At 41.9% G+C, this 22,149-nt stretch overlaps 2 long non-coding RNA genes across 5 annotated transcripts in view; one reads left to right on the top strand and one right to left on the bottom strand.

The window, feature by feature from the left end:
• LOC311516126 overlaps window positions 1-17,262 on the top strand; it is a 275,101-nt gene extending 257,839 nt beyond the window's left edge. Inside the window, exon 4 of the long non-coding RNA XR_014710333.1 lies at window positions 17,008-17,262. This is a non-coding gene — a long non-coding RNA (uncharacterized lncRNA). The remainder of the gene's footprint in view (window positions 1-17,007) is intronic.
• On the bottom strand, window positions 14,227-21,317 carry LOC311516125. Of its 4 annotated transcripts, none has more exons than XR_014710329.1 (4): window positions 20,422-21,317; window positions 20,200-20,273; window positions 18,499-18,560; window positions 14,227-14,586 (listed from the first exon to the last, which is right to left on the bottom strand). It is a non-coding gene; the product is annotated as an uncharacterized lncRNA (long non-coding RNA). The 4 variants fall into 4 exon arrangements; XR_014710330.1 differs by having other exon boundaries at window positions 20,390-21,316; XR_014710331.1 differs by lacking the exon at window positions 20,200-20,273 and having other exon boundaries at window positions 20,317-21,311.
• Window positions 21,318-22,149: the final 832 nt, after the last annotated feature.

Here is a 22,149-nt window from a genome sequence, read left to right as displayed (position 1 = left end):
AGCCAGGATCAACTGATTTGGGCTTATGCTGTGGGACTAAGAATAGCCATGTAGATGTTCGAGCTCAGGTTGGAGTCCAGGCTCTGAAACCCAGCGATGGGGGTGGGTCTTAGAGCCTGGGCTCCATCCCGATATTGAATGCCTACACTGCTAGTTTTAGCCCCACAGCATGAGCCTGTGTCAGTTGACCTGGGGTCTGAGACTCACTGTCAGGATTTGTTTTTTTTTTTCTTTTTGATGTGTAAATGTAGCCTAGCGAGTCAGTGGCAGAGACAGGAGCAGCAGCCAGACTTCCTGAGCCTCAGGTCTCTGCTTTAACCTACAGCTAACAGGCTCTTCTGCCTAATGCTAACAAATGAACTGGCTTAACTTCAGAGAAACTTATGATCCAATCTGTTATGTCTCATTCCCTTATTTCAAGAAATATATGTCACTGCATCACAATTTTATTAAAACTTTGCTTGCCGGGATAGCCTTGTAAGACGCAACAAAATGAATTACCACGAATCTTCCCACCTGTAGAGGAAAATGCAAAACTCTTCTGGTTGACTGTGCTTTCCCACAATCAATAAAGCAACAAAATCCCATATGTAGAAGAGAGGGAAGGAAACTTAAAATATAGGATACTTTTGGAAACTTTCTCTTACTTACAAGGCATTCAGAGATGCTAGTGATCAGAGTGGTATAAAATCATAGATAGATATCTTGTTCTTGCAAACATCCCATGGAGACAAATGTCACAATTACTTCAGTATACCTTAGCACAACATGAATAATATAATGCGAGATGCTACAAGAGCAGTCAGCATTGAGCAGTCACAATTTCAATTCAGGCTTCTTAAGATAAGGCATTAAAATAGCTTAAAACCAGACAAAATTGGTGCCAGTTGCAGGTGATCAGAAAACACATCCCATCTATTCAGGATTACAACCCTGCCTGCCTCCCTTTGTGGTGCTTTCACGCATCAGACATGATTCAGAGTCAGATGCTGACTGTGGCATGATTAGAAATTAGTTGTATCTGTTACACAAAAAGAAAATATTCTTTTCTTCCTCTGCATCCTCGCAAAATATACTCGTATTAACTCCTTCCCCATTAAGTGAGTGTGCCCTGGTCACTACAATACTGAAGTAAACAACCAGGTTTGGTACATTAGTTCTAGAGTTTTCCAAGAGCTGCCTGTCAGTGCAGAGCAAAGGAGGGTCTTGTAAGCGGCCCTCCATCTTCTCAACTACTCTTATCTCTAGTTCTAAAGTCATTAAAAACATAGAGAAGAGATTAAGCAGGAACTAGCTCTGAGGGATTATACTATTTGTCAGAGTAATAACAGTGAATTCAATACGTGTAAATCTCTTCTCCCTGAGCAATCATAGTTGTGCTCTGGAATACCAGTGGGACATTGAAAGGAATTATTTTCTAGGCAGCCTGCCTTCTAGAGAAGTTTGTGGTTGATATTGAAGAATCCCAACTTTTCTAAGGACAAAAAAGTTATAGGGGAATAAAATTGATCAGTGCACTGTGACCCCTTTCTGCCAGCACAAAGGGTCCATAAAGACTTCTGGGACAGGCAGTCCTCTGTGGGAGCCTCAGAGCTGGCTCTGCCAACTCTATGGCCTCTCTCCCCAAACAGCTTCCCTCAGTGAAAGGGTGCCCCAGTCTGGGTTGAGAGAGGGAGAGGCCAGTGTGGTCTGATCCCACAGGATTCTGCAATGCTGTAGTAGCCAGTAAGGGCCATTGCTGTGCGGGCTTGAGTTAGGGTAGCCCTGGATAGATAAAAGTGTGAGCTACCACTCCTCTGCCATGGTACCAATGCAGGGATGGATCTGTCTCCTCGTGTTTGAGATTTGGGGCTAGGGCTGGCCTTACCATGAGGCGAACTGAGGCGGCCGCCTCAGGTTCCAGACTGTGGGGGGGGGGGGTTGCCACTAGGACCCAGAGTGTAGAAAATTGTGTCTTCTTCTGGTGCGTATGTATTCTCTCTGCTCTAGATGCACGGAGATGGTGGAGTGCTGTGCTGGAGGAAGGAGGGCACAAGAGACATAACAGGCAGGCAGGAGAAAAGGTGAGAGGGAATAACAGAAAGCAGCAGGAGCTGCAGGGAGAGAGAGGAGGAGGAGCCTCTTATGTACCTCTCTAGCACCCCCAGGAGCCTGGACTGATTAACACCAACTTCTCAGGGAGTTTCCTGCTGCTTCCCTGAACCCACTTGAGGAGAACAGGCAGTCAAGAACTGAAGTAGTAGGAGCCAGTTAGGCCCTTAAGACACTGATATCTTCCCTCACTCAGTCCCTGCTACCGGCCTGCTTATTTGTCCCCTTCAACTGGGTGTTGAGAGCCACTAGAGCTGGCACAGAACAGCAGTCATGAGGGAAAGAAGAAAACGCCCCTCTGGGGCAGCATTCAGAAAAAGAAAGCAAGCAAAGGAAGCTTTTCTATCTAAGCAGGAAGGAGGTCTCCTGAGATACATAGACACAAATGTTCACAGTGAGCCTTCCAGCCCTAGTCAGGATGTAAGTGGTGAGGCGATGCCTGATCTTCCACTTAGTCAGAGTGCAGGTGACCTGGCAGCTACTGCAGCATCCATATCTCCATCTCAAAAGGGTGTAACCATGCCCATTCCTGAAGAAAAGTTTAGATCAGAGAAGAGTGTGGTGGAGGCGCAAGAAACAGCTGCTGCTCAGTTTAGTTCCTTAAGTCTAGATGATCCAGGACTGTGTACCCACTTGAGCAGTAGCCTGAGGGACTTCCTTGTACTGCATGGGCCACAGCAAGTGAAAAACTTTGTCTTCCCCAAAGACAATGAAAATAGAAGTTTCCATCCAACTCCAAAGGCTGTTCTGGAATATATGTGCACAAATAAGATGACCTTCTTTCCAAATGTTTTTGTTGCTCTGCGCATACTTCTAACACTTCCCGTAACAGGTGCCAGTGGAGAACACAGCTTCTCCAAGCTGAATTTAATAAAAACACATCTACATTCCACAATGACACAGAAGAGGCTGGTTGGCCTGGCAACCATCTCAATAGAGCATGAGCTGGCCCAGACTGTGGACCTTCAGCAGGAAACAGTTCAAATCTTTGCAATCAAGAAGGCACAGAAAGCATCACTTTGATTATTCAAACAGATAAAAATGCCAAGTGTTTACGATGCAGACAAGAAAAGTTACATTTGCTGTTCAGGCATTTGAAAGTTAAGTGTTACTTAAAATTTTTGAACAAGGCATTTTAAGTTGCTAGTTCTCCTTTATTGGGGTAGGTAGCAGAGCAGTACCATGAGAGGAGGAGAACAAGAAGAAGGCAGAACTGAGACCTTTCGAAGTTTTGGCCTAAGCGAGGGGGCATGGGGGCATCATTTGAGTTCCCAGCCTCAGATGCCAAAATGTTGTGGGCAGGCCTGTTTGGGGCTCATTTCTGCCCTCAGATTGGTATAAATACCATTAACTTCATAAGGACTTATGTCCATTATCTAAGGGCCACACTGAGCCAGTGCTGTTTTTAATGGGATGGAGACAAACTGATCACTGAACAGTGTCTCTCTCTTGAAATATGGACTTCATTTCATTAACTGAGCATTTTCTAAAATGAACAGTTGAAAATTAAGATTCATATTTCAACAGGAAACATTTCCAACATCCTAATGGAAGGGGAAAGGCAGATGACTCCTACTAATGTTGGATTCAGAGTAGCAGCCGTGTTAGTCTGTATTCGCAAAAAGAAAAGGAGTACTAGTGGCACCTTAGAGACTAACCAATCGATTTGAGCATAAGCTTTCGTGAACTACAGCTCACTTCATCAGATGCATTCAGTGGAAAATACAGTGAGGAGATTTATATACACACAGAACATGAAAAAATGGGTGTTATCATACACATCATAAGGAGAGTGATCACTTAAGATGAGCTATTACCAGCAGGAGAGTGGGGAGGGGGGAGAAAACCTTTTGTAGTGATAATCAAGGTGGGCCATTGCCAGCAGTTAACAGGAATATCTGAGGAGCGGTGGGGGGTGGGGAAATACACATGGGGAAATAGTTTTACTTTGTGTAATGACACATCCACTCCCAGTCTCTATTCAAGCCTAAGTTAATTGTATCCAGTTTGCAAATTAATTCCAATTCAGCAGTCTCTCGATGGAGTCTGTTTTTGAAGTCTTTTTGTTGTAATATTGCGACCTTTAGGTCTGTAATCGAGTGACCAGAGAGATTGAAGTGTTCTCCGACTGGTTTATGAATGTTATAACTCTTGACATCTGATTTGTGTCCATTTATTCTTTTACGTAGAGACTGTCCAGTTTGACCCATGTACATGACAGAGGAGCATTGCTGGCACATGATGGCATACATCACATTGGTAGATGTGCAGGTGAACAAGCCTCTGATAGTGTGGCTGATGTGATTAGGCCCTATGATGGTGTCCCCTGAATAGATATGTGGACACAGTTGGCAACAGGCTTTGTTGCAAGGATAGGTTCCTGGGTTAGTGGTTGTGGTGTGTGGTTGCTGGTGAGTATTTGCTTCAGGTTGGGGGGCTGTCTGTAGGCAAGGACTGGCCTGTCTCCCAAGATTTGTGAGAGTGATGGGTCGTCCTTCAGGATAGGTTGTAGATCCTTGATGATGCGTTGGAGAAGTTTTAGTTGGGGGCTGAAGGTGATGGCTAGTGGAGTTCTGTTATTATCTTTGTTGGGCCTGTCCTGTAGTAGGTGACTTCTGGGTACTCTTCTGGCTCTGTCAATTTGTTTCTTCACTTCAGCAGGTGGGTATTGTAGTTGTAAGAATGCTTGATAGAGATCTTGTAGGTGTTTGTCTCTGTCTGAGGGGTTGGAGCAAATGCGGTTGTATCGTAGAGCTTCGCTGTAGACGATGGATCATGTGGTGTGGTCTGGGTGAAAGCTGGAGGCATGTAGGTAGGAATAGCGGTCAGTTGGAGTTTCTCTTAATAAGGAAGAGATCATAGAGGATTTATGGACAGAAAACATTTCCTCTCATTCCAAAAGAATTTTTCCTGTGGAAAATCCAGAACATATTTATTGTTGTTTGTTATTTATATTACCATAGTGCGCTTACCTCAAGCAGCTCCCGGAAGCAGCAGCATGTCCCGCTCTGGTTCCTATGCACGGCACTGGCTAGGCGGCTCTGCGCACTGGCCAATGAGAGCTGCAGAGCCGACACTTTGGGCAGGGGCAGCGTGCAGAGCTCCCTGGGCGCCCCTACACTTAGGAGCTGGCGGGGAGACATGAAATTAATAAACCCTGAATCGCAGAAGCCCGAGATATTGACAAATGCTAAATTTTGGCAAAATTATAAGCAACTGAAACCTAGATCTTATAGAAGAAACAGGCAACCTTAACAATATATGGTGCTACCCACCCTGCCTATAATTATTATATTCCTCCCCTGCCTTTTGTATGTCACTTGTCATCTTAGATTTTAAGCTCTTAAGGACAGGGACAGTGCTTTTGCATGTGTCTCTATACTGCTAGCAAAACAGGCCCCCCCAACACTAATTGAAATCTCTGGGAGCTGCTGCAATATAAATATGAATAACAAAAACCAATAGTAATAATAAAAGAGGTGAATTAGCTCTGCCTACATTTAGTGATACCATTGCAATAACGTACACACGACAGTGTGGAGCACTCTTAAAAGAATGCAGAGATATAGGAATAATGTATTGAAATGAACACATTTACTCTACATCACATAGTACCCATTAGGAGACTTTTATGATCAAATTACTATGTGCTTTGTCTTGAAAAAGAGACTTCTCTGGCTTTTCCACCCATAAGCAGAAAAAATACTTACCATACTCATTATCAGTCTCTTGGCTCTGATTTTCTCTCTGATGTACAGCTGCTTTACTTTGGATCTCAGCTCCAATACAATCTATTAGTGCCACCTTTTCTGTAACAACATCCTATAATCCTGAACTAGCTAAAGCTACGGATAGTGTTTTTATTATTGGGCTGAGGCAGATGCCTACCTAGAAATCTTTCAGATTAGAGTGGGTTGAATTATTTGATTCGAATATGTGTTATGAATTTAGCCCTTTTTTTTGGCTAGAGAATAATTTTAAATTAGTTTAATGAATAATTTTCATCCTATGTGTTTTTTTGTGAACTGTTCACTTTGACCAGTTAGTGAGTGATCACATGGTATTGTTTCTGCTTGATGAACACTTTTTAAACAGATGAATAATGAGTAAGAAAGAACAACAAAAAATGAATTTATGGTACAATTTTTAAAATGAATGAAGGCTTGAGTAAAAATATGTATAGGTTTTGGGTCTCATAATCACTGCCCCTGAATACGCAAGAGTCATCCAACACTTGCAATGGTATAAACCCCCATCACAGAAAACCTGGTTCAGCACTTTTATTCAAGAAAATACTCAAGAATTATTTTGTAAAACTATTTGACCAGTTCTAACAAATACAGAGCTCTCAAATTATCAGACAGTAAGCCCTGGTCTACACTAGGACTTTAGGTCGAATTTAGCAGCGTTAAATTGATGTAAACCTGCACCTGTCCACACGATGAAGCCCTTTATTTCGACTTAAAGGGCTCTTAAAATCGATTTCCTTACTCGACCCCTGACAAGTGGATTAGTGCTTAAATCGGCCTTGCCGTGTCGAATTTGGGGTACTATGGACACAATTCGACGGTATTGGCCTCCGGGAGCTATCCCAGAGTGCTCCATTGTGACTGCTCTGGACAGCACTCTCAACTCAGATGCACGATTGTTTGCTGTTGCTCTGACGCAGGGAGGGGCGACTGACAACATGGCTTACAGGGTTGGCTTACAGGGAGCTAAAATCAACAAAGGGGGTGGCTTTACATCAAGGCTTTACATTTCAGGCAGGACTTCACGGAGGGTTCCAATAAGAAATGGTGTACCTAAGTTATTGTTCTTATTAGAACAAGGAGGTTAGTCTGGCCTCTGATTGATACATGGCTAGATTTACCTCGCTGCACTTTCTCTGTGAGTGACTGCAGTGTGACCTAGAGGAATAAGTCCCCTAGACGGGGGCGGGGCGGGGGGGAGTGTTGCAAATAAGTACAAAACAAATCTGGTCTATTTCTTGTTTTGATACGCTCCATCTATCTTTTACATCTTTGGCTAGCAGCAGACAGTGCAGAAGGACTGCATACGATCCACATCTCATGGCTGCTCGGCAGAAGATGGTACAATAGGACTGCTAGCCATCCTCATCTCTTGCTTTCCCGGCAGAAGATGGTACAATACGACTGCTAGCAATCCATATCACCTGCCTGCTCACCATAAGATGGTTCAATAGGACTGACTGCAGGACTAAAGAGAATGACTTGATCAAGTCAGTCCAAATTTAGTCCCTGCACCTATGTCTGCCCAGGCGCTCCTGATCGACCTCACACAGGCGACCAGGAGCACCTCGGACATGACGATGACGGCTACCAGTCCTATTGCACCGTCTGCTGCCACAAGGCAATGAGTTGCTGCTGCTGTGTAGCAAAGCAGTACCGCGTCTGCCAGCACCCAGGAGACATATGGTGACAGTGAGCTGAGCGGGCTCCATGCTTGCCGTGGTATGGCGTGTGCACAGGTAACTCAGGAAAAAAGGCGCGAAACGATTGTCTGCCCTTGCTTTCACGGAGGGAGGGAGGGAGGGAGGGAACGGGGACCTGATGATATGTACCCAGAACCACCCGCAACAATGTTTTAGCCCCATCAGGCATTGGGATCTCAACCCAGAATTCCAATGGGCAGCGGAGACTGCGGGAACTGTGGGATAGCCACCCACAGTGCAACGCTCTGGAAGTCGACTCTAGCCTCGGTACTGTGGAAGCACTCCACCGAGTTAATGCATTTAATGCACTTAGAGCATTTTCTGTGGGGACACACACACTCGAATATATAAAACCGATTTCTAAAAAAACGACTTCTATAAATTCGACCTAATTCCTTAGTGTAGACATACCCTAAGGGGCAAAAAGAGTGAATACAGATTGATGCGGAGGGGAGCAAGGAAAAGTGTCATCTCTCCATCATGTAGGTAATACTGATTTTTGTAAAGGCCTTGAGGGGCAGTTTTCATATTTTAGGTACAGGATCAGATACAAATGTCAGATACTATGTGACTCAGACAGTTGAAGTAAGGAAACATTGGAGTCTATCTGTATTTTTATTGTAAGTATTATCATAGAACCATAGGGTTAGGAGGGACCATAAGGGTCATCTAGTCTAACCCCCTGCGAAGATGCAGGATTTAGCTCTCATGGAGAATTGTTAGATGCTTATAGCGCTGAATATTTGGAAATTAAATGGGTCTGAAAGCAAATAAGAGTTCCAGATGTTATTTGCAGATCCACAAGAAATGTTTAGCTGCTCTTTACTGACAAATGCAATTGGTTAACACGTTACAATGGAGAGGTGCGTGCCACCCATCTCTGGTACTACAGGATCAGCAGGGGGACTCTCTCCAACAACAGTGATCTGCAGGGTGGAGTTGGAGAGAGGAGGAAGGTGTTGAGGCCATTGACAATTTGCTCTCCATCCCTCCCTCTGGAGGGGCAGGATGTAATGGGAAGAGGGCTGCTTGCAGCCGGAAAAAAGATCAGGTTTCTGAGATCTTCAAAGGAGAGTCTGTTGGCAGCTGACTCCCCCTTTCTACTATTAGGATTTTTCTGTATTTGCACTGAGGATCCCTACCCCTGCCAGACCTCCTAATTAGCTCCCTCTTCCTTCTATAGCATGAGCTCAGTCATATTCAAGGCCCCTTGTATTGTGTGCCACATCAGACTTAAATTGGGAGGCCTCACTGCATTATTCATGCAGCACAGCTGTACTACATTCTGCACCGTTATGCAGCAATGCTAATTGATTACAAAAATCATCTGATAAACTGTGTGGCTCCTAAATCGGAACTGGGGCTGCGGGTGTGATGGGTGGTGGTCAGGCAGTGGCAAAAGCAGCAAAGCTGGGAGGGATTAAGGAAGTAGGTTGTAGAAGGGAATGGCTGCCATCCAGGGCTTCTAAGCAAGGAGCTGCACTACCAGGGCTTGCCCTATGACACCCCCAGTGCATTTTCCTGTGCAAAAATAAAGGTTTGTCTGTTTAGCAAAACTGACATGAACACTGAGGTGAACCAGCCTGCAGGCTACAGTCTCAAAATTCAGTGCTGACAAGAGCACTTCTATAGCACCTTTCATTGAAGGACACAACCACACACCACACACCAAAAACATTAACTCAGGAACCTATCCTTGCAACAAAACCCAATGCCAACAGTGTCCACATATTTATTCAAGTGACACCATCATAGGAGCTAATCACACTAGCCACGCCATCAGGGGCTCGTTCACCTGCACATGTACCAATGTGATATATGCCATCATGTACCAGCAATGCCCCTCTGCCATGTACATTGGCCAAACTGGACAGTCTATAAGCAAAAGAATAAATGGACACAAATCTGACATCAGGAATCGTAGCATTCAAAAACTGGTAGGAGAACACTTCAACCTCTTTGGCCACTCAGTAACAGATTTAAAGGTGTCAACAGAAAAGCTTCAAAAACAGACTCCAACGAGAAACTGCTGAGCTTGAATGAATATGCAAACTAGATACCATTAACTTGGGTTTGAATAGAGACTGGGAGTGGCTGGGTCATTACACATATTGAATCTATTTCCCCATGTTAAGTATCCTCACACCTTCTTGTCAACTGTATAAATGGACCATCTTGATTATCACTACAAAAGTTTTTTTCTTCTGCTGATAACAGCTCATTTTAATTAATTAGCCTCTTATAGTTTGTATGGCAACTTCCACCGTCTCTGTATGTATATCTATCTATCTTCTTACTTATATGTTCCATTCTATGCATCTGATGAAGTGGACTGTAGCCCATGAAAGCTTATGCTCAAATAAATTTGTTAGTCTCTAAGATGTCACAAGTACTCCTGTTCTTTTTGCAAATATTAGTTACTTAAGCCTCACAATGCTCATGGAGGTAGGTAATGTGAGGCACAGAGAGGTTGACCTGTCCAGGGTCACAGTCTGAGTCAGCAGAAGAGGTGAGAGTAGAACTCAGAAATCTTGAATTCAAGCCCCGCACCAGATGCAGCTTTGTTGCTGACAGAAATTGTTAGCCATTACCAGGGGCCATATTATCCCCTGCCTGATCCATGTGTGAAAGTGTCCTCTCTGCCCACATCCTCCCCCCTTTTGTAGGCAAGGGAGGACATCCACTTCTGCAGCAATACCCCTGTGACATTCTGTACCTCGGGGGACCACCCTACACCCCCATGTCCATCCTTATAAAATGACTGTATGGTTTCCAATGCAAAGTTTGTCATGTTGGGTGTCTTCGGAAGGCTCATGATGCACTGAGCATTGTTGTTATAGTGATGTTATAGTAATTGTTGTGACAGTAATGTTATAGTAATGTTATAGGTTATAATTTCATGTATGTAGTTATGAGGCTGAAAATGTGTCTTCATGGCTTAAAATAAGCCCAGGCAAAAACTCTCTAAGAGCACAGGAGCAGTTCACACCTCATCAAGGTATGTATGGGACAAACCCAGCCCAGACTCACAGGAACAAAGGATGCTGGCCTAGGTAGCAACAAAAGGACCTGTTGGACTCTCAAGTGAGTCACCCCCCTTCCTTTGGTGAGTTTGGGACTGTGATCAGGTAATGCTCCCCTGATTCTGAAGTTGGAGGTGGGGGCACAAAGCCAAGAGGGAAGAAAGGACATGATAAAAGGGAGAGACATTTGCCAAGCAACTGAAGCGCTGATCAAAGGGGAGAGCCTGACTGAAGGGAAACCAGGAAGCCTGTGGTGAGAAGCATCTAAGTTTGTAAGGGCACTGAAAGTGTTAAGATCAGATTAGAATGTGTTTTGATTTTATTTCATTTGACTAAATCTGACTTGTTATGCTTTGACTTATAATCACTTAAAATCTATCTTTATAGTGAATAAATCTGTTTGTTTATTCTACCTGAAGCAGTGTGTTTAGTTTGAAGTGTGTCAGAGACTCCCCTTGGGATAACAAGCCTTGTGCATATCAATTTCTTTGTTAAATTGATGAACTCATGTAAGCTTGGAGTGTCCAGCAGGCATAACTGGACACTGCAAGACAGTGGTTCCTAGGGTTGTATCTGGGACCGGAGATATTGGCTAGCATCATTCAGTTGCACAATCCAAGGAGCAGCTTACATGCCAGAGGCTGTTCATGAACAGCCCAGGAGTAGGGGTTCTCACAGCAGAGCGGGGTAAGGCTGGCTCCCAGGGTCAGGGATTGGAGTAACCTAGCAAATCACTGGTCCAGATAACACCAGAGGGGAACGTCACAGCCCCCACACCTCTAGACCTGGCAGAGCTCTCACCACAGTCCTCTCACCACGGTCTGTATTGAAAGAGAGGGAGGTAACTGGCTAGGCTGAGGAATTGGTGCCTATTGTCACCCCTTGAGCCCTGTGGGCTTTACCTGGAAAAGCGCATACAAGGCTGCTGAGGTCAGGTGGGTGAATCTCTTGGCATGGATCTGGCAGGGATGGAGACTAGATAGGGTTGCCAATTTTGGTTGGATGTATTTCTGGAGGTTTCATCACGACTTGATCTTTAATTCCTGGTGACGCCAGGACAATCCTGGAGCATTGGCAACCCTAAAGACTAGAGGTGAGAGCCAGTGTAGAGACAAACATTTTTTTTAAAACAAAAAAATGCAACTGTAAACCCCATAAAAATTAGCCGGAGACTCAAGGGTAGAAGTACCATATGAAAGTGCTTTTAACTCATTTGTTAATGTTGACTAGATTTCCACTTGACAGTGCCCCTTTAAAGAGAGAAATCACAGAAATGTGTTCTATGTGATGGATGAAATTCAAATAAAGGCTTTTCTTCCTGCAGAAGGACAGGTACCATAGGCCCTGATCCAGCAAAGCACTCACATATGTGCTTAACTGTAAGTATGTGAGTAGTCCACTGATTTCCCTCACTTCTAGGGGAAGGCCTGTTGTAGCTGGTGCTCAGGATCTGGCAGAACTGGGCCCCCCTGGTCAATAGTTATAATAAAATTGAATCTTTAGTCACTCTAGCCCAGCGGTTCTCAAACTGTAGGTTTCAGAGTAGCAGCCGTGTTAGTCTGTATTCGCAAAAAGAACAGGAGGACTTGTGGCACCTTCGAGACTAACCAATTTATTTGAGCATAAGCTTTCGTGAGCTACAGCTCACTTCATTGGATGCACCTCAAGTGGGTTATAACCCAATTTTAATGGGGTTGCCAGGCCAGCATTAGACTTGCTGGGACCCAGGGCTGAAGCTCTAGCTCCAGTCCCACCTGGGACAACAGGGCTCAGGCTGTTGCCCCCTCTCCACCACACCCAGGGTGGCATGGCTTGGCCTGCGGTCTCCTCTCCTGCCCCCCCACCCAGGGTGGCCGGGCTTGGGCTCCGCCCCCCTCCTGGGGTCCTGTAGTAACTTTGTTGTCAGAAGGGGGTCATGGTGCAATGAAGTTTGAGAACCCAGTCTAGCCCATGAAAAGATAGTTTTGTTACATACATACAGCCAGCAATACAATGTATGACTGTCGTATCGTCTTGCATCCATCCATTTTCTCTTCCTCACATATATACCTTCTTTTGAAATAAAGAAACTATACACACACATCCCTTTCCCCTCAAATAAATACTCACCATATGTATGCCAATTGCCACTAATACCTGCTATATTTTTCTTTATAGTGACTAGGAATAGGGAGAAAGAATGCTCCATTGATTGGGGTCTAGCCTAGGACTCAAGAGACTTGGGTTCAACGTCCTGCTATGCCTCCTTCTTCTGTGACTGAGCAAGTGATTTGGGGACAGAGTTGTCAAAGGTATTTAGATGCCTAAAGATGCAGATAGGCACCTAGTGGGATTTTTCAAAAGCACCTTGCTCCCTTCAATGGGAGTTAGGCAGCTAAGCCCTTTAGAAAATCCCAACAGGCACCTATCTCCATCTTTAGACACCTAAATACCTTTGAAACTCTGTCCTTTACACCTTTTACACCTAAATACCTTTGAAACTCTGTCCTCAGTTCCCTATTTGTAAATTTGTGTACACTGTGAGGTGCTCAGATACTATGTTTTCTATCTAAGTACTTTAGATAGAAAACAAAGTTACAAATTGTTGACAAGGTAACTATTTCTGCTCCAGAATAATGATAGTATAATTCCTGTTCTTGAATAACATAGTTATCTTTTATTCCTTCAGTCATATTGTACTGTCAGTTTTTAATCAGAAGTCCTATTGAAATCAACTGAAAGCAAAACATGGCCCGCTATTGGGAACAAGACAATATCACTCCATCTTATTTTCCTGGCTAAGAGCTTGATCCTGAATTACTTCCAAATCAGATGGGGTTTTTTGGTGGTGCTCCCAGGATGAAGCCTAACGTTGCCCATGTTATAGTACCAAGTTTACTGTGGGAGAAGAAAAATTATGGACTTGGATTATAGAAATATACATTTTGTGCAGAAGTTTGAGAAAAAGTATCTTGGTTTTTGTTTTATGGAGCTACATATGCAAATTAGTGGTACATTTTAATAAATGGGATCATTCTTTTTTGGAATATTATAATAAACTGTTATAGACATTACCGGAATATCTAAAATATAGGGACTGATCTTGCAGTTGTTACCCTAGCAAAATAACTATTGGCATCAACAGAAGCTTGGCGTATGTAAGGACTTAAGAATCAGGCCCTTAAAGTGGATGGGAAGAAGCAGGAGAAATAAAATAGATTCTGACACCAAAGCTTTCATATAAACCAAGAAAATTTCCCTGGTACAGTATATAGATCTTTGAATAACTGATGATTGTAGGTATTTCTCATTAAGGTACTAGGCATACAAATTCTAGTTTAGGCCCTATTTATGCAACCCTTACTCATGTTCACATGAGTAATACAATTAACTTCATCAGTAGGATTTCTCATGTCAGTAAACAGTTACCAATGTGCGTAAGGGCAGCTCATCAGGCCTTTTAAGAATATCTTTTATGCATCAAACCTCGCAGCCAACTCAGAGTGCAGTGCAAGTGGTGTTTCAGCATCAAGGTTCCCTCCAAGTACTCACTGGTAAGTTAAACAAAAATATAGATAAAATCTATGCAGTCTCCAAGAAATTAGTTTTATAGTTCCTGTTAGGATACACACACTATTACTTTTGTTAGATTACAGAAAAAAAATTTTAAGTTTACTCAGTGAATGCGCAATCTATTAAAATACACAATATACAACTCTTTGCTTAAATTACATTTTCAAAAGAGTGCAGTGTACATTGTGGTAATGAAGACAGAAAACTAATTTCCATTAGTAGAATGTTAATGAAGAAAAATCAGCACAATTTAGTTCTAAACTTCAGCCTTAGTTCAGCTTCTTCACAAAGTTTCAGGCAATTACGTCTGTATGTTCTTCTTCTTACATGCACAAAGTTAATCATCGCACTGTGGTGCAAGAATGAAAATGGACAGTTGCTTCTGGGCAGTTTAGCTTCACTCAGCCTCCTGTCCTTGTAGTCTTAGCGTGCTGCAGTGTGTTACTTGGCATATTTCTGAAAGGTAAACTACAACTGGCTCCCATTAGTACTGTTTATCAGAGAGGAGAGTAAAATTCTTCATCTAATTCACTGCAGATTCTATAAACTGAACAGCAAATACAATTGCTTTTCTCTACTATGAAGTAAATGGAAAATATACAAATTTGCATCACTTACTCTTGAGATGCTTACAACCCACACCTTCCCAATTATACATATGCAATATCTCAGTAAGTCTTTACCTACAAAACTCTGGAATACAGAAGGTTAGAGATGATTGGTGTAATTTAATATATAGGCAGACATTACATTTTCAAGCCTGGACATATCACAGGAGCGTCTTTAAATATATATACATTTCTACTAGGGTTTTTAAATTGTCTGTTCCACTTCTCTACTGATGGCTAAAATGTTCAGGGCAGAGGATGGTCTTTGACAACAGGCACACAAGATATTTATAACAACAAGATATTTCACTCTGCATTTTGTTTTCGCATGTGGGGAGACTTGTAATTGTATTCAGACTTGAAATGGTTTGGGTTATACAGTTCAGAGCACAAGCACCTGCAGCAAATTAATTTATTATAGCACATTAATTATCTCCTAGCTTCTATTTAGGCTGCAGCTGTTGCTATTATGTTAATAATATTTTTATAACCACTATACACAACAGGTTACGGTAATACTAGAAAATTCTTGGGGTGGGGCATGGGGTTTTTTAATTATTATTTTTCAGAGCAAAATGGGGAACAAAATTAAACACACAGGCATCCATCAGGCATTTAGCGTTCTATTTATTAACTGATTTGAAAGAGAATGGGTAACTGAAATTAGAAAAGAATAACAATAGACAAAGATGGCGCGTGCAGAATTTGTGAAAGCAAAAAAGAAGAAGAGGGGGGGAAAAAAGAGAGAAAGAAACACCGCACACCGCAGTGCTGGGTGGTGAGAGTTCGGGTGGGGGTGGGGAAAATGCTGCAGTTTTCATGAAATAATAAGGTGGAAAAAAAGGCATACAAAGAGTAGGTTTTTCATTGTCTGTAAAATATAAACACAGATGAATTCTGTCTTTGGTTTGTTCATGCTTTTCACTCTGCACAGCAGGGATGTTCTTAAGAACTTGCCCTCTGCGAAATTTCACTAAATGGAAACCGTGGACCCTGCATGATGTGATTATAATCACACCAGCCATTCTTTTTACATAATTTTTTGTTTAAAATCCAGTAATGCTTCTTGTTTTTAAAATATATATTTATATTTATATGTCTGGCTAAAACTAAACTGTTTTACGTCCTTACAGCAAAGTGCGAGCTGAAGGTATAACTGGCTATATCCCATCTACAAATCTCAATGGCTCAAAAACAATATGAAAATTTTTAGCTTACAAGAACATGTCTGCTGCCTGCAGTCACTGCAATAGCTCACCATGTTGCCTACTAACCAAAAGATCAAAAATTATCGATTTCATGGCGCTGTGTGCTCGGGATAGGAAAGCTACTTTAAAATTTGCATTATTTAAGAAATGAATTAAGAGAAAAGACTCATGTTTTAAAACACTTTGGAATGTAAAAATGGGTTTATGTTTTAATCTTATCAATGATTTACTATAATTCTATTATTTTTAGCAGCTGGGGTCTGGAAATGATTTTTTTCCGATGAATTTAGGATTTTGCCGCAGTATACATCTGCAGTCCCAGAATCCTCTGGTAAGATAATCCCTCTTGCGATGGGGAACGCCTTTAACCTTTTCGTGAATGAAAAATCTGCAACCATTTTGAAATAAAAAGGGGGAAAGAATGATGATTTCTAAGAGCTGGAATGATATTTACTCTGCATTGAAAGAACACTGAAAGGAAAACATACTGTAAGCGCTTTGTGTCATTTGAGTATCTAGTTGTTGTCTCCATTACTCATACTCTTTCAATGGTGACCGTAAATACTTACTTCTAGAGTATGGTGATAACCATATTTCATGCTGCTAAGAAATTCAGAACCAAGATGTAAGATATATACTGTTTGTTTTCTATAATTACAGACCTGCCATGAACTAATACTGCAGACCCAAATGAAAGTTTTCAGAGCAACTCCCATTGAATTTGCCCAGCGGATTCTTAGTTACTTGCTTGTGTGAGAGTAGCCAACTTTCTAGATTGACAAGAGGTATTTACAACTACTTAGCCTTTGCAGCTGGAAAGAAATCAAAAGATTAAACTGAGCTATGAGATGTACTGCAAATCTGAACTTCTCGTCCAAAAATAGCCTATCTGGAGGTCTGTTAAATGAAACTCTTATCCTGATGTCTAATATTTTCAGATTACATATTAAATTAGAAAAATCTGTCCTAATCACTCTTAAAAAACAGGACTGAAACTGAACTTTTTAAAAACACCAACTCAATTTTTAAAGTGTTTTTCTCTCTGATCACATATAGCGTTCTTCTTTCTACAGTACTGACATTTAAAGGGTTACCCATATGAAAAATAAATGGCTTCTTGTGGATGGAGCGGAGTGGGGGAGAGGAGGTAGGTATTGCACCTTTGTGTCTATTGTTTTAGTTTGTTTGCGCTAGTTTTTCTGCAAGGCTGAGTGAACACAGCAATCACACATTCCTTTAAACTAGGAAGGCAAGGTACATAATCAGTAAGAGTCAGGCATATATTTATATACATTTTTAAATGAAAACTTGGGTTCTGTGGGATACTAGATATGACAAAATTCAAAGAGAACAGACTTGTGGATTTCTGTTGGTCTTGATCATAATTATCCATGATTAATATTATAAATGCAAAGCAATTTGTTTATTAATTTGGTTAGTAGTTAAAATATATGTATTTGGTAAGGGCAAAACTTCCATTTCGGTTTGTTTAGTTTTGCAGTATCTACTGCTTAATATGCCAATAATTGGATATTGTGATGAAGAATGCCTCAGCTATTAAATCAGTTAAAGACTTTTTCAGTTTCTGAAACACATCTGAAATATACAGTTAAACTGCTGTTGGCTTTCAAACAAATTAAGGTGGCTAACAGAAATGTTGCATGTCTCTAGAAGAAAAACATAAAAATGAAAGAATAGTACAGAAAGAACTGTCCTGGTCATTGATTACTATTTCTGGTCACTAATAACTTTTTCTAATATTTGGAACAACACCTACAGAGTGCTCTATTTTATGTAATTTCAACCAACTAACCAGCTGTTTTGACCTATCATTTTCACACTAATTTATTAATGTTTTACGGTCTGCCTTCATTTCAAGAAGATGATCTACAACTATGATATTTGCAACATTTTTTGTCTCATTATTTTACGAGAAAAGCAAACCTAACCAAGATCTCAAACTTGGCTAATTCTTTATTTTTCTTTCTTGTTTAAAGTATCTGCTAACAGTAGTATTTTACCAAAGTTGGGTCTGGCTATCACATTTTTGCTTTACTACAGCAAAGTTTTTGTCTTGTATTAATAAAATATATTTCCCAACTATGCAGCAAACATTACATTACTTAATCCTGTGTCTCAAGTAGAATGTTTGAACACTACAAGCATTTGCTTTATTTTTTCTGCCCTTCCATGTGTTCCAGGAAAAGTGCAAATATGTTTTTATACACCGCACACTTAATTTCAGTGGAAGAATTTTTTTTTAAAATGTCCAACATGCTGCATTGTGGTGTTGCTAAACTGAACACATAAATATTAGCATTTTAACAGTATTGTAACGGAGTCTGTAATCTGCACCTAAAACATGCACAGTTAGAAGCAAATTACTTTTTACATCTGTATGGGAAATCAAAGATTCCGGCCCAGTGACTTAAATATAACTTTAATTGTTCATTCTGCTTTGAGTACGTATTAGTACCATTGCTACTTATTCTTTACTGTGTGCTTTAAGACAACATAGCTATATTCCAATATCCTTAGCAAGAAAGGTGACCAACAAAATTTACCTTTATCCATTTTTTTTCCTGTTTAGCTGCTCCCTATTGTGGTGTGGAGTTAAAAGTTGACTCTGCAAAAACAATGCCAAGGATGTAAAAAAAATGGCTAGGAGATTTGAATCATTATTTTTTAAAATTTAACCAAGAAGTTTTCCTTTGCAGCGAAGATTTCTCACTGCAGAAATACACAATGGTCTTGCTAGAAGACTGTTTGACCTTTTTTTTAAAGAAGTCTGCAGTGTAGTCAACTAACAAACAGTTACCAAAACAAATCTATTAAAGTACTAATCAGGTCTTAAGAAACTTTTAAAGCTATATATATATATATAATGAATGCTTGTGGGCTGGGAAGACAATAAGTAGACATTGTATATAGTCTATCACCCAGCAACACTATTGTTTATTGTAAATTCATTAACTGAAGCTCTGCATTCTAGTAGCCAAGACAAAATGTTTCCCTTTTGCTATACCCTACCCTCTTTTAGAAACATTTGTAATAAAACACAGTGATATTACAAGTTAAAGTAAATTGCAATTGTAAGACTTACATATAGCTATTAAAGCAATGGCTCTTCTCAGCTAGCTCCACAAAACAGAAAGTATCTAGTAAATAGTTAACTGCTCACTAACTAAATAGTGCTAAACCAAACCAAATCAAAATATTAATTGCCTGTGCCTCCATACAAAACATAACAACTCTGAAATAAACCAAGTACAGATTAAATGGCTTAAAATATACAATATTATAACTCCTCTTCAACTCACTATAAGGCAACACAATCTGCTGAAGGCCTTCTGATATTTATAATTTTAAAAAGTTTTTAAACCTCCTTTAAAAGAGGATCATTCCAATGGTCCTCCTCATGTCAAAAAGAAGAGCAGTCCACAGTCCTGAGGCCAGAAGCAAACAGACTACCCTTCCTGGAAAATCCAGGCTCCAGCAGCCCTGTCCCCTCAGGCCTCAGGGGGTAGGACAGCACACAAAGAGACTCTGAAAGGTATCTGGGACCATGCAGTGCATCAAGGGCATTTGACTGATTCTACTGTTGTTATCAAGGACCCAAAGGAATTGCTTGTAGTGAATTTGATAACAACACTTTCACTGAAACAGCACCTTTCATCTAAGAATCTAAAAGGTGGGTCAGTCAGTAATATTATCCCCATTTTACAGAGGGTGAAGCCAAGGCATACATGATTGATACAGGATTTGCCCAAGGTCATGCAGCAAAGCAGCTGGGGGAAAAAGGAGTTTCACAAAGAAGTAAGCTCTTTTGCCTCTAGCCTCCAACCTAACCCCCAAAACCACGCTGCCTTGGAGAGCTATCATAAAGCAGAATGAAAAGACCTGATGCAAACTGCAATGCCACTAACAGTGAAACCTTTCTGCCTACAGTAGAATAGTTTTATTGAACAATAGAGGCTACCTCCTGCTGGAAGTCAGCCAGAGTCTGAGTCTCAAACCTTCAGGTCATGATCCAAGAAGAATGTGTTTTGCCTGATTCTTGTATTTTGTTTCTTGTGAGGTTATTGGGGTGGGTCTTTCAGTCAGGATATTCAAAGTAGCTTGCTGTGCAACAGGAGCTATATATTAGCAGCAATATATTAGCTAATGAAAGTGGGTCCCCAGTACTTCCTTAAAATGGGAGGCGTAAAGCCCTAACTGCAGGATTATGCACACGGCACATAGAGGCAAGGAGTTGTGTTTTGGACCTTGGACAGCTTCTGGGAGAATGGCCCCAACAGGCCAATGGCCGCCAGCGCCAGGCTGAAGATTGTTGCATGCCCTAAAATGGAAAGTAAAAACAGAGGCCATTAAAGAGCCAATACCTTGAAAGCCCATTAACTTATAACAGTAACTTTAAGTCTCCCCCAGGTGAGAAAGCCTCTGCTTTCGTCCTACCCCGGCTCTATTCTGCGGGTGCCCAGCGTTACCTGCCCGGGCAAAAGCGTGCGAGGAGGGGGATGGAAAAAGGGAAGTCGAGGGAGAGAGGAGGCCGCCTTCGCTTCCCCACGTGGCCTCCTGGCACCCAAGCGCCGCTCGCCATTCCAGCCCCGAACCCCACCCCTTGGGGTGAGCGAGGCGGAGCCCGGGCGGATGCGACAGGACCCAAGGAAAACACGGGGCCGAGCGGAGTCAGGGACAAGGCGCCCCTAATGATCCGGACGCCCTGGCACAGGAAACGCGAGAGCGGGAGCAGCGGGCGATCCACTTTCGTTCTTTCCTCTGGAGAAGACTTTAAAGCATCTTCCCTTCAGACACCAACAAGCGTGCGCGGTGTGAACGCTCCTCGAGGCGACGCTGCAAACAAAGTCCATATTTAGGCAGTTTTGTTTGCCTGAAATATACTTTGTCGGTGCAAAATCTCGCGTTTGGAGAGATTGCACAATAAATCTCGCCACTGCAAAATCAACTGCCTATTTAAAACATTCCGCTCGTGCAAGATCCCGCATACAAAGAAAGAGCCGCCTATGTGTAAAAATATGCTTTGCTGGTACAGGATCAGGTAGGAGCAGAAAGAGCCTACGTGAATTATATCCAGTTCAAGATACAAAGAAAGAGGCCCTATTAAAGAGATGCTGCTAGTGCAATATGATGTACGAAAAAAACCCAAAAACCCTATATGAAACACCCCAATGCAACACCCTGGGTACAAAAATGAACACAACAACCCACATAGGTGAAACATAGTTTGCTAATGCAAAACCATGGATTAAAAAAACAATTCACATCTTTTCCTAGCCAACTACGGTGTTGTTTTAGTTTAACATAAACTCTTTATTTGTAACCGTGATCTTGCACTGGAGTAGGTCTCATATTGGCTTTTTTTAAATATGGGTTTCAGAGTCACAGCCGTGTTAGTCTGTATTCGCAAAAAGAAAAGGAGGACTTGTGGCACCTTTTAGTCTCTAAGGTGCCACAAGTACTCCTTTTCTTTTTTTAAATATGATAAGCATATTCTGCCAGCGCAAGATGGTACGTGCCAAAGTGTGTAAAACAGTTTAAGATACACGATCCTGCATGCAGAGGCTGAAATACATGTGCAAGATCGCCGAGTGGTAGCTGGATCAGGAAAAACAACGAGGAGTACTTGTGGCACCTCAGAGACTGACAAATTTATTTGAGTGATCCTGCATGCAGTGGAAAAGCTTGTGTAAGTCATAATATTTTCCTGTTTTTAAAACTCCTTCAGAAGGCGAAAAATCCGAGTTTTCGCCCACAAAAACCATTGCATAACTATGATACTTTCTTTGGCAACTGCTTCCTGACAAATATTTATAAAGGAATTGCAGAACGCGTTTCCGCCTACGTGAATGCGTCTCATAACCACCTTCCCCAGAACTCACTGCCACTAATTGTTTAAAGGAGTGGCGGACAGGAAAGCAGGGCACCCTGTACCTCCACCAGGGCAAAGTGTGTGCGGACGGGGGGGGGGGGGGGGTGTCACCGCCTTTTTTTGCAAGCCTTTCTCTGAAACTATTAGTTCTGTCTGTTGTAAATCAGAAAGTTTTCAGTGCTGCCGGAAACGCAAAGGAGCGGAGGGATTATTATTGGCACTGGTCTCCACAACAAGCATTTGGGAAACACTACACCACTTTCTATGGTTGCATGTGAAGCCCCCCCCCTCACCCCAGCTCGCAAATCCTAAATTTGTTATGGGG

Source organism: Lepidochelys olivacea (genome assembly GCF_965140295.1).
Source record: "Lepidochelys olivacea isolate rLepOli2 genome assembly, chromosome: 2".
NCBI lineage: Eukaryota > Metazoa > Chordata > Testudines > Cheloniidae > Lepidochelys > Lepidochelys olivacea.
This window is presented reverse-complemented; position numbering and strand designations above follow the sequence as displayed.